The following is an 11,229-nucleotide window of genomic DNA, read 5'->3' on the forward strand; positions in this document are numbered from 1 at the left end:
ACTGGAACTCGGTTTGGTTGGGTTCCCTTTCGGGGCTCGTGTTCCTTGCGGCGGTTCGCGCTGCGCGTTCCGCGTCCGCGGCGAAACGGCGCGCGGCGATGCGAAGGCGAAGGCGAAGAGCGGGGCAGAGCGCCACGTGCTTCTCGGTCGGGTCTCGCTGTGGGCCTGTGGCTGCCTTGCCTGTCGGACACGCTGCCGGTCGAACGGCCGTCGGTGCTCGGCGGCTAGGTTTAAGATATTCGGGTCCCTTTCCCCGGCCACTAGCTGTCTAGCTTTAAGATAGGCTTGGTACGCTGTCAGGCTAGCTGCTGTGATCTTGAGCCCTTGACTCTTGCTTCAGTGAGTCACGGCGGAAATGCTAGTAAATTGTGAGTGGAGCGGCGACGACCTGAGAGCCAGTTTTAAACTTGTTCCAGGGGGCACGGGGTCTCGAATCATATTCGAGAAAACGTGGCTGGCATGGGGTTTCGGCTCGAGTCGCCGGCGACCTTCTTTCGTCGCCGGAGTAGAGTATTTTTTTTAACCCTCTCACACTTCATTGCATAATTGTAGAATCTGTTCATATATATAGAGACACACACGCACCCCTAACTACGTTACCAGATCTACAACTACACAACACTAAAACAAACGCGTCTTTTTTGAGATCGACGAAGACCTCTGAACTCCGCAGGCAACGGGGACGTTGCACTCCCTCTTGCGGCACCACGCGTGAGAGAGGGTACTGATTGAAGGTCCCAGGAGATTACAGAGGAGCCGCCAGCTCCGTCGCGACGAAACACGCCACCAGACGCCGGAGACAAGCCACCAGCGCCAGCCACGCCGCCAACCGTCGGAACCCACCGGCTGCACCTCTACAACACCTGGACCGAGCTGACGACCACCACCGACTAACTATCCTGAAGACTCCACAATCCCACCGATGGCACCGGAGAGGAAGACGCCGTCGACACAGAGAAGAATTGGGAAGCTTATTCCGTAGACGCGCCAGCGCCTCCGCCTCGCTGGCACGAGGACACGCTATCGGTGAAGCATGACGGCCACCTCCAGCAACTCCATGTGACGTCACCAGCTCGAACCGGACGAGGTAGCAGGCCACGGCAAACACTGCGGCCAGCTCGGGGCCCAGCGAGAGCACCGCGGCAACACCGACACTGGAGTCACCGCGACTTTCAGCCAGCCACCGCGACCACACCATCGCCGAAGAGAATGAAAATGCGTAGGAGAAAGCAAAACCTAACTATTTATAAGCTAAATAGCTAGGCTATACACATCGGACGCCGATTCCGTAGCCCCCATCCGCCCCGCGCCCACAGAGGACGCCGCAGACAGACGAGCGACGTCCGCCCCGCGCCCACAGAGGACGCCGCAGACAGACAAGCGACAGCGGAATCGGCGCCGGAAACAGAGATCACCTTCGATATGCCTCGGCTACTGTAGCGGGAACGGACCGAAGAGACCCGGTAATAACTGGGACTGGGTCGCCGGAGCAGAGTAGTCATTAGCCAACGAGCGCGACGTCTTTATGGGCCCATCAAGTTAGCCATTCACATCCAGCCCAAGTTTCTGGGTCTCATTCAGTCATTCTCGTCCAACCAAATTTAGTTGGCCCACCAGCCCAAATTCACTCAACTAATTTACGGATCCTTCGGCTTCGATTCGCGAGTTCGGACTCCAGAAGGTTCGCGCGAGAACTCGAGCTCGAGCTCTCCATTCCCGGCGGCCAAATCCCTCACCAAATCCAGCACAGCACAGAGGACAGAGCCGAACCTTCCGGACTCCGCCCCCTCCCCGGCCGCAGTTCTCCGCCGATCCGAACCCCCCACTTTCACGTCCCGGAGTTCCTTGCGTAACGATCCGACGCGCGGCGCCATCGCGGCCTTCGCCACAGCCCACAGCCACCGCAGGAGCCGGCAATGGATGTCCTGAAGCGCGAGCTGCAGCGGAAGCGCCAGCTTCTGGACGCCGACTTCGGCGGGCGCAAGATCCTCCGGCGCGCCGAGATCGAGGCCCGCGAGCTCCAGCGCGTCCGCGCCTCCTCCAAAAGCAGCTCCGGGGTTCCCACCTAGCAGCCTCCTCGCCGTCCGGTTCCTCACCCGGCTCTTCGCCCGCCTCCGCCGCGGCCGACGCGTCGCCGGCGGAGAACGGCTCGAGCGGCCAGGCGGAGCCGCTCCCGAGGGACGAGGTCATCCGGCGCCTGCGCGTGCTGCGGCAGCCGGCCACGCTCTTCGGCGAGGACGACGCCGCGCGCCTGCGCCGCCTCCACGACGTGCTCGAGGACCCCGCCGCGCTGGCCGACGTCGACGCGGCGGAGATCGGGGAGGGGCAGACCAACGACTTCCTCCGCGACATCCAGGCGCTGCGGGCCAAGGCTGCGGCCGCGACGAAGCCCAAGGCCGGCGCGGAGGCCCAGCGGAGGGAGGGCGACGGCGAGGACCGGGAGGTGCCGTTCGAGGAGCTCTGCGATGAGGATAAGATCGCCGCGTTCTTGAGGAGGCTGATGGGCGAGTGGAGCCAGGAGATGGACGAGATGCCCGAGGCGGAGCGGCGCACGGCCAAAGGGAAGGCCGCGGTGGCCACCTGCAAGCAGTGCGCGCGATACCTCGACCCGCTCTTCAAGCAGTGCAAGAAGAAGGTATGGACCATGGATGTGGGTTCGTGGTGCTTACCATACCCTGAATGACTTAATGCTTACTCGGTTACTCTGATTATTTGTTGGATGAATTCGTAGCGTTATTAATTCCCTCTGAACTCTGAATGGAATGTTCTGCGTTCGTGTGCTTCTCACAACGATGAATTTCATCTAGCTTAGCGATAATAGAAGTGTAGAGAGCGTGAATGATATCTTTCTGGTGGCTAGCAGAATAAATATGACGTAGTGAAACAAGGATGGCTTATATTGAGTACTATACTAACGCTCCAAGATTTGGAGCGCTCCCGTTCGCTCCACGTGGGGCCGGGTACTGTTCATGTGGGGTCCGGGTACTGTTCATGGGCCCATGTGTACTGTTTAAGTGGGCCCACATACTATTCAAGTGGGGCCCACGTACTATTCAAGTGGGGCCCGCGTATAAAATATATTTAATTATTTTTTATATAAAAAATAATATGATTTTGTATACTGCGTTCACATGTAGTAGCTCTACTGTTTGTATACTATAAAGTGGGGGCCCACACCATTTGCGACCCATGCACATTTAATGTGCCCCACTTAATGGACTCACGGTACTATTAGGTGCCTCTATCATTTGAAAAAAACATCGATGATGATTTCGTATACAAAATATAAAATAAATTTAACTTTTCCTATATATATGAAAATAATAACTTTGTACACCACGTTCATCTACGATAGCTCTAATATTTTTTATAATTTGTTTCCCGTACATAAATTCAAAAAATAGGATCAATTATTCTTTCATATGTTCATGTGGGGGTCCGGGTACTGTTCATGGGCCCATGTGTACTGTTCAAGTGGGCCCGCATACTATTCAAGTGGGGCCGCGTACTATTCAAGTGGGGGCCGCGTATAAAATATATTTAATTATTTTTTATATAAAAAATAATATGATTTTGTATACTGCGTTCACATGTAGTAGCTCTACTGTTTGTATACTATAAAGTGGGGCCCACACCATTTGCGACCCATGCACATTTAATGTGCCCCACTTAATGGACTTACGGTACTATTAGGTGCCTCTATCATTTGAAAAAAACATCGATGATGATTTCGTATACAAAATATAAAATAAATTTAACTTTTCCTATATATATGAAAATAATAACTTTGTACACCACGTTCATCTACGATAGCTCTAATACTTTTTATAATTTGTTTCCCGTACATAAATTCAAAAAATAGGATCAATTATTCTTTCATCACTAATTTTATACGTTACTCTGTCAGCTATTTTTACTCACACCTAAAAGTCAACGGATTTCTAAAAAAAAATTATACTGTGCTTAGATGACCATTATGATAGCATAAAATATCTAAATTTAATATTGGATTGAGTACAACAAAATATAAATTTATGTTTCATCATTCTTTTCAAGTTAATATCTTTCAAATAGACGCGCATCGCGCGTCAACCTGTCTAGTTGTTGTTAAGATTGCATGTTTACATCAGCTTACATTTAAGATGGTCTTATTTTTAGTAAAAGGATGAAATGGACTCCAAGCTCCATAAGATTTCTGACAAATTTTTGTTTGAATCTGTATTCTTCCTCTTATTCCTTGTATAGAATGAAGAATTTCACAGCAACTGGCAATGGATTTAAGGAATACAATCAGAAGCGGAAGACAACAGATATGATATATATATACTGTTCTTAAACTCATTGGTTTTGATATTATTTATGTGCCTTCTGATGTGTTCAGAGAATTAATCTCTGTAACACATGAAGGGATTGTTTAATAGTTCGCTTTTGCCCTTGAATAGGAGGGCGTCATCCTGAATACACAAACACTACATTTGATGATCAGGTTGCAACTTGTGCTTTTAGTAAGCTTGCTACTTGCTAATTCGCTTACGATCTTCCCACTTCCCAGTTTTTGCTGTTATTTACCTCCAAATATCAGTTCAACCAAACTTTTTGTATGAGGTTATTTCTGAAGATCTGTAATTATCGCTGCGAGTTATTTTATCAACAATTTCAAATCACTGTATGCCTAGAATAATGTTTAACTGGAGGTTACCATATTTAGGATTAAGAAAAATTATGCTTGTTTGCTAATGGATAATATGGCCCTAACGGCCTAACCTGCCTGATCTGTTATCTATTAGTATATCAGATTTTGCAATCGTAACCTGTCTATCTTTCTCTCTGTTTTCAAGGCGTCGCCTAGGCGTCGCCTAGGCGACAAGGCGGTGGCGACTCGCCTTGCTTAAGGTCTCGCCTTAGCCCGCCTAGGCGTCGCCTAGGCGATAAGGCGGTGGTGGATCGCCTCTCCTCGCCTTACCGCTTTAAAAACATAGATCTTTCTTGTACTAGTGTTCCAGTGTTGCTGTGTTCATCCATTTTGAAGTTTGACTATTCAATGATTGGTTTAGAGTTTGCTCTGGGGGTGTTAGCTTGTTTCATATCTGTAGGAGAGAATAATAGCCTTGTATTCCTCCAAACTCTAGAAGGGTGGGATATATGGTTTCTATACATGGGCCTCTAGATGAGCCTCTATACATGGGATCAATATACACCAACACCCCCCCGGCAGTCTGAACTACCGGCGCAGCGGTGTTTAAGACTGGACAACAAAAAAGCCAACACTCCCCCGCAGTCTGAACTACCGACGCAGCGGTGTTCAAGACTGGACAAGAAGAAAGTACAAAGGGCAAAGACCCCCCCCCCGCAGCCATAACTAGCCACCTGCTACGTTGAGGCTGGAGCGAAACTCTGAGAAGGTCGAGGAGGGTAGTCCCTTGGTGAAGATGTCGGCAAACTGGGAGGTGGTCGGGACATGGAGTACCCGAACATCGCCGATGGCGACCCTGTCGCGCACAAAGTGTAAGTCGATCTCCACATATTTCGTCCGCTGATGCTGAACGGGATTGATGGAGAGATACACGGTGCTGACATTGTCGCAGTAGACGAGCGTGCTCTTGGCGAGCGGGCTGTGGAGCTCCGCCAAGAGCTGTCGTAGCCAGGACGCCTCCGCCACCCCATTAGCGACAGCACGGTACTCCGCCTCGGCACTGGAGCGGGAGACAACCGGCTGACGCTTGGACGACCAGGAGACCAGGTTGCCGCCCAGGAAGACGGCGTAGCCGGAAGTGGAGCGGCGAGTGTCCGGACAGCCAGCCCAGTCAGCGTCGGTGTAGACCACCAACTCATCAGAGGACGAGCGGTGAAGCACCAGGCCGAGGTCCACAGTGCCTCGGACGTAGCGGAGGAGACGCTTCAGCGTAGCAAGGTGTGACTCACGGGGATCGTGCATATGGAGACAAACCTGCTGAACAGCGTAGGTGAGGTCCGGCCTGGTGAAGGTGAGGTACTGCAAGGCACCGGCCAGACTTCGGTAGGCAGTAGGATCAGCCACTGGATTCCCCAGGTCAGCAGACAGCTTCGCTTGAGTGTCGACAGGAGTGGAGCAGGGCTTGCAATCAGTCATCCCAGCCCGCTCTAGAATGTTAAGCGCGTGCTGCTGCTGGTGAAGGAGAAGACCAGACGGACGAGGCTCAACAATGACGCCCATTAAGTGGTGGAGCTGACCAAGATCCTTTATAGCAAACTCCTGCTGCAGAGAGGAGATAACGCGCTGAAGCAACTGCTGACTGGAAGCTGTGAGCACAATGTCATCGACATAGAGCAACAGATAGAGTCTCATCCTCACGACGGTAGATGAAGAGAGACGTGTCAGACTTGGCCTCGGTGAACCCCAATGTCAGCAAGAACGTAGCGAACCAAGAATACCAAGCCCGAGGAGCCTGCTTCTGACCATATAGAGATTTGTTGAGCCGGCAGACCATGTCCGGACGACTGGAGTCCACAAATCTTGCTGGCGGATAGCAGTAGATTGTCTCTGACAGAGTGCCGTGAAGAAACGCATTCTTCACATCCAGCTGGTGCACAGGCCAAGAGCGAGAGAGCGCAAGCGAGAGAACCGTGCACACAGTAGCAGGCTTCCCCACGGGACTGAAGGTCTCATCATAGTCCACACCAGGCTGCTGGGTGAAACCCCGGAGAATCCAGCGAGCCTTGTAGCGCTCCAGTGTGCCGTCAGCCCGACGTTTATGCGTCCAGATCCACTTGCCTGTGACCACATTGCCACCAGATGGACGCGGCACGAGGTCCCACGTCTGGTTAGCAAGAAGAGTCACGTACTCCTTTTCCATCGTGCGACGCCAGTGAGGATCCGCCAAAGCGTCGCGGACAGAGGAGGGTACCAGAGACCCGCGGCTCCCCCTCGGTGACGGAGAGAGTCGCGGCCTGAGACGCCATCCGCCGAGTCACCATGGGATGGATATGCCGAGGATCCCGATGGACGACTGGCGGGTGGTACACCGCTGGCTCAATTCGAGAGCGAGGCGGCGGAGGCGGCGGCGGCGACGGCTTTGGTGTAGGCGTCGCAGGAGCCTCCGGAGCCGGAGGCGGCGCCCAACGATGCCGGTACACCTGCACCGGCTGAGCGAACTGCGCAAGTGCAGGAGGAGGCACCGGGGCCGCGCGTGGCACAGTAGGAGCCCCCGGGGCCGCGCCCGGCACAATAGGAGGTCCTGGGGCCGCGCGTGGTGCGACAGCAGGCACTGGGGCCACGTGTGGCGCAGCAGGGATCACCGGAAGAGGTGCCGGTGTGCCGGGAAAACCTGCAGGGAAAGGACAGACAGGTAAAGGTGGCTGAACCACCGGGTCAGTCGGAAACAGGGACTCCAACTCGGGGTCAGGAGAAGGTGTGGAAAAGGTGGAGTAGGAGAAATCCGACTCGTCAAACACGACGTGTCGGGAGATCAGGACGCGGCGAGAGGTGAGGTCAAAGCATCGGTACCCCTTGTGGTCAGAGGAGTACCCAAGGAACACACAACGAGTCGAGCGGGGTGCCAGCTTGTGAGGAGCGGTGGCGGAGGTGTTAGGGTAACACGAACACCCGAAGACCCGAAGGTGGTCGTAGCGAGGAGGGGTACCGAAGAGAGCGTGGTGTGGAGTGGGAGCAGGAGAAGCAGTGGACGGAAGGCGGTTAAGCAAGTAGGTGGCGGTGTGGAGGCTTTCGGCTCAGAAGCGCGGGGGCAGAGAGGCCTGGATCAGAAGGGTGCGCACGACGTCGTTCGTCGTGCGAATCATCCGCTCAGCTTTGCCGTTCTGAGGAGAGGTATACAGACAAGACATACGCAGCTGAACACCCCGAGAGAGGAAGAAAGAACGGAAGGTGGAGTTGTCGAACTCACGTCCGTTGTCACACTGGACGGTCTTAACGGTGAGGCCGAACTGAGTGGACACCCAGTCAAAGAAGTGGAGGAGGGTGGAGAATGTCTCAGACTTGGCGCGCAAAGGAAAAGTCCAAGAGTAGTGTGAGAAATCATCGACCACCACCAGATAGTATTTGTAGCCAGAGAGGCTGAGAACAGGAGAGGTCCACAGGTCACAGTGAACTTGGTCAAAGGCATGCGTCGCATACGAAGAAGAGGAAGAAAAAAGAAGAACATGACGACCAAGCTGGGACGCATGGCAGAGGTGCTCAGCAGGAGCTCTAGTACCAGGAACATCGGTACTACGGCTGAGCTGAGCCAGAACGTCGCGGCCGGGGTGACCAAGACGGCGGTGCCAGGTGGTAGAAGACGGCGTCGCGGCAAAGGCGGCAGACGAAGAAGAAGGTGAAAGTGGTGCAGCAGAAGACGGAAGGCGAAGGGTGTAAAGGGGCCTCGTGCTGTCACACCGGAGGAGCGGACGCCGGGAGGCCGAATACATTACAGTGAGACCAGAAGAGTCAAACTCGATGGAACAAGAGTTGTCAGCAGTAAACTGACGAATAGAAAGAAGGTTATGAACCATCTGAGGAGCAACAAGGATATTGGGAAGACGAAAAAGAACCAGGAGTAGAACCCACGGTGGTGACAGGAAGGCAAGACCCATCACCAACCATGATGGAAGAAGGACAAGAGGGTGTGAGGGCCGGACAGAAGAGAGGATACCGGCATCTGGGGTGGTGTGGAAGGAGGCACCCGAGGCGGCGATCCACTCGGTACTGAATGGCGGCGTCAGCCACATGGCGCTGAAGGACTGCGCCAGTGCAGCCTAGTCCCCACCCACCAGGCCAGGTCGGCTGCTGGCTGGGCGAAGCGGGCGGGGTCCAGAACGGCGCGACCGCGGGCGCCATGGCCAGCGCGGCCATCGCGGGCGTAGGCAGGGGCGCCACAGCAGGTGCGTGCAGGGGCGCAGGCACCGAGGCCGTCGCAGGCGTGGGCGCGTGCACGGGAAATCTGGCAGCAGGGGCGGCGCCAGGGGCCCCGGGAAAGGCGGATCCGGCAGCCGGGTCGGCGACGAGGCCTTGGGGCAGCCACGCGCCGGGGGCGGCAGCCTGCGCGGCGCGCGCGGCGGCGAGGGAGGCAGCGGCCCGCGCGGCGGGCGCGACGGCGAGGGAGGCGGCGGTCCGCACGGCGGCGTGCGCGGTGGGGGCAACGACCTGCGCGGGCCGCGCGTCCTGGACGAGCTTGGCCTCGAGGTCCCGCAGTATCTCCTGCGCGCGCTCATGCGCGGTAGCAGGGCGGCGTCGAGGGCCGTGAGACGCTCCAGGGCGGCGGCTGCGGCGGGGCCGTTCGGCGGCTGCGGCACAGCGGCCCTAGAGGGGTCGCGCGGCGGCAGCCACGCGCCACCAGCGCCAGAGGAGGCAGGGAACGACAGCGGGGGCCAGACGCCTGCCGCACCCGCATCGGCTCCGTGGAGGGCCAATCCGGCCGGAAGGGCGGCGGAGGGGGCCGGACCACCACCAGGTCCGGCGGCAGTGGAGGCAGCAGCACCCTGGGAAGAAGCGGCGCCGGCAGCCAGCGCGAAGGGCGGCCACGCGCCAAGGCCAGGCAGGGCAGCTGCTAGTAGGGGCGGCGACGCCCAGAGCAGCGGCCACCGCGCCCCCCGCGCCTGCGGGTATGGGAGCCAGGGCGATGAGGACGGCGGCGGCAGGGGCCCGGCCGCTCCCCCCACGCCTGCAGCGCCCGCGCGCGCCCCCCCTGCGCACGCCAGGAGCTGCGGCTGCAGCGGATCGGAGCAGAGAGGCACGACGAGGACGGCGGCGGCAGGGGCCCCTGCCGCACCCCCCACACCTACAGCACCCGCTGCGCCCCCGCGCGCATGCCAGGAGCGGCGGCGGAGGCAGATCGGAGCAGAGAGGCCGCGGATCCAACGCCGTGATGCCAGGCGCGCGGAGCAGAGGAAAAGGCACCGCCGGCAGTTGAGGAAGGTGCACCGCCTGCAGCAGAGGAGAGGGAGGAGAGGGGAGGGGGAGGGGCGGCGCCGGCGGCGGCGCCGGCTGCAGCTAGAGGAGAGAGAGAAGACTAGCTGATACCATGTAGGAGAGAATAATAGCCTTGTATTCCTCCAAATCCTAGAAGGGTGGGATATATGGTTCCTATACATGGGCCTCTAGATGTGTCTCTATACATTGGCTCAATATACACCAACAATATCTAAGCAGCAGTGGAATAGTGTTTTTGCTTCCTACGAGTTTTAGTTAGCCAGATAGGTGAATGAGGTTAAACAAACACCGAGGCTATTCTACTAGAGCACCGTTCTGGCTTCCTTCTTATTTTGTAAATTTCCTTGTGGTCTTCTCGGTAACAGGTAAAATTATGGTATGTACAGAATCAAAATTTCGAAGTGACTCTGGGGTTTCTTTGGTTCGAATGTGGAGACATCTTTGTATGGCAAGGCCCATTTATTATTTTGCATCGAATTGCAGGCTCTCCCTTCTGATGTCAGACAAGCATTGCTGGAGGTGGTCAAGTGCTGCATGAGACGGGACTATTTGGCTGCAGTGGACAATTATATCAAGCTAGCGATCGGCAATTCGCCATGGCCAATTGGTGTGACCATGGTCGGTATTCATGAGCGATCTGCCCGCGAGAAGATCTACACAAACAGCGTGGCTCACATCATGAATGACGAGACGACCAGGAAGTACCTGCAGTCCGTGAAGAGGCTCATAACATTCTGCCAGAGGAAATACCCCACTGATCCATCGAAGTCAGTGGAGTTCAACAGCCTGGCAAATGGTAGTGATCTGCAGTCTCTCCTGGCGGAACAGAACGCAAAGAATTCAGAAGAAACTCTTCGGTTAGTGGCAGCATCGTGACAGCATGTCAGCATTGGATCAGATTTGTGCTCAGAATTCTGGGCAAGTTCGATTCTTGTGTGAATTCATTGATTCGAGAACTGCTTAATTCTAAGAACCTGTATTGCGTATCCTGTTGTTACTGACTGTAATGGAGCTTGAACACTGTTGTTATTGGAGGTTGCAAAGCTGGAGCATACATTAATTTCTAATCTTATTTTGCTCGTTTTGGGAAGGTATGTCATGATGCTTCAAGAAATCATTGCACGAAAAATATCAATATCAAAATAAATTGGAATTGGATCCACCATAAATACGAACTTCTAAGGTTTATAAGGTCAGTTTCAGTGGAAGTGTTATTGGCATAATTACAAAAACTATGAACTAGGTAATCGAGTTGAAGGAGTGTTATGGTGGCGACACTCCTCTCATATTTTATAACACTCTCTATCTTCTCTCTTCATAAAGACTAC

The 11,229-nt window shown here is 55.0% G+C and overlaps 1 pseudogene; it reads left to right on the plus strand.

Moving 5' to 3' along the window:
* The first annotated feature begins 1,660 nt into the window (after positions 1-1,660).
* LOC120691781 lies at positions 1,661-10,985 on the plus strand (annotated as a pseudogene).
* The last annotated feature ends 244 nt before the right edge of the window (positions 10,986-11,229 follow it).

The sequence above is a fragment of the Panicum virgatum genome, chromosome 9N, assembly GCF_016808335.1.
Source record: "Panicum virgatum strain AP13 chromosome 9N, P.virgatum_v5, whole genome shotgun sequence".
Taxonomy (NCBI): domain Eukaryota; kingdom Viridiplantae; phylum Streptophyta; class Magnoliopsida; order Poales; family Poaceae; genus Panicum; species Panicum virgatum.